The sequence below is a fragment of the Micropterus dolomieu genome, unplaced genomic scaffold, assembly GCF_021292245.1.
Source record: "Micropterus dolomieu isolate WLL.071019.BEF.003 ecotype Adirondacks unplaced genomic scaffold, ASM2129224v1 contig_9892, whole genome shotgun sequence".
Taxonomy (NCBI): domain Eukaryota; kingdom Metazoa; phylum Chordata; class Actinopteri; order Centrarchiformes; family Centrarchidae; genus Micropterus; species Micropterus dolomieu.
Genome location: NW_025738878.1, coordinates 607 through 2179, shown reverse-complemented (window position 1 = coordinate 2179; position 1573 = coordinate 607). Strand labels below are relative to the sequence as shown.

The 1573-nt window shown below is 42.0% G+C and overlaps 1 non-coding gene across 1 annotated transcript; it reads right to left on the bottom strand.

The window, feature by feature from the left end:
• Positions 1-1025: 1025 nt before the first annotated feature.
• On the bottom strand, positions 1026-1114 carry trnay-gua. Its single transcript is given in 2 exon segments — positions 1026-1061; positions 1078-1114. It is a non-coding gene; the product is annotated as a tRNA-Tyr (tRNA).
• Positions 1115-1573: the final 459 nt, after the last annotated feature.

Below are 1573 nucleotides of genomic sequence, written 5' to 3'. Positions count from 1 at the left end.
TACCTGCTTGAAATAATTACAGAATTAGCAGAACTTGGCTTTTTGTCATACCTGCTACCGCTGGATGTGGACAAGCTAAGCTTGTCTGAACAAATGAACCAAAGAAACCCATCTCAGATTTTTATCTCGTCAGTCGGAACCATTACAAACATAAATCATCTCCTTCGAGCCCGAGACCTAAGGATTACCGACATTATGAACCTACAGTCCTCCGCTCTACCAACTGAAAGATCGAAGGGAATGAAATAGGGATGAAGACAGCCAGTTACATGGACATGACCATGACAAACACCCAACTGTATTACACTATTCACACGCTTGATTAAAACTGGTACACACATGACTAAAGTCATACATACCTGCTTGAAATAACTGCAGAACAACAATAGAGATTTAGCAGAACTTGCCTTTGTGTTTTACCTGATATCGCTGGATGTGGACATGCTAAGCTTGTCTGAACATACGAAGCAAAGAAACCCATCTCAGCTTTTTATCTCGTCAGTCGGAGCCGACACAAACATAAATCACCTCCTTCGAGCCCGAGACCTAAGGATTACCGACATTATGAACCTAGAGTCCTCCGCTCTACCAACTGAAAGATCGAAGGGAACGAAATACCTTGCTTGAAATAATTGCAGAAGAACTACACAGATTTAGCAGAACTTGTCTTTGTGTTTTACCTGATATCGGTGGAACATACGAAGCAAAGAAACCTATCTCAGCTTTTTATCTCGTCAGTCGGAGCCGACACAAACATGAATCACCTCCTTCGAGCCCGAGACCTAAGGATTACCGACATTATGAACCTACAGTCCTCCGCTCTACCAACTGAGCTATCGAAGGGAACGAAATACCTTGCTTGAAATAATTGCAGAAGAACTACACAGATTTAGCAGAACTTGTCTTTGTGTTTTACCTGATATCGGTGGATGTGGACACGCTAAGCTTGTCTGAACATACGAAGCAAAGAAACCTATCTCAGCTTTTTATCTCGTCAGTCGGAATCGACACAAACATAAATCACCTCCTTCGAGCCGGAATTCAACCAGCGACCTAAGGATTACTGACATTATGAACCTACAGTCCTCCGCTCTACCAACTGAGCTATCGAAGGGAACGAAATAAGGATGAAGACATCCAGTTTCATGGACATGACCATGACAAACACCCAACTGTATTACACTATTCACACACTTGATTAAAACTGGTACACACATGTCTAAAGTCATACATACCTGCTTGAAATAACTGCAGAAGAACTACACAGATTTAGCAGAACTTGCCTTTGTGTTTTACCTGATATCGCTGGATGTGGACATGCTAAGCTTGTCTGAACATACGAAGCAAATGTTCAGAAAGAAACCCATCTCGGCCTCTTATCTCGTCAGTCGGAGCCCACACAAACATAAGTCACCTCCTGAACATCAAACTGTATTACACTATTGACAGGCTTGATTAAAACTGGTACACACATGACTAAAGTCATACATACCTGCTTGAAATAATTGCAGATGAACTACACAGATTTAGCAGAACTTGCCTTTGTGTTTTACCTGATATCGCTGGATGTGGA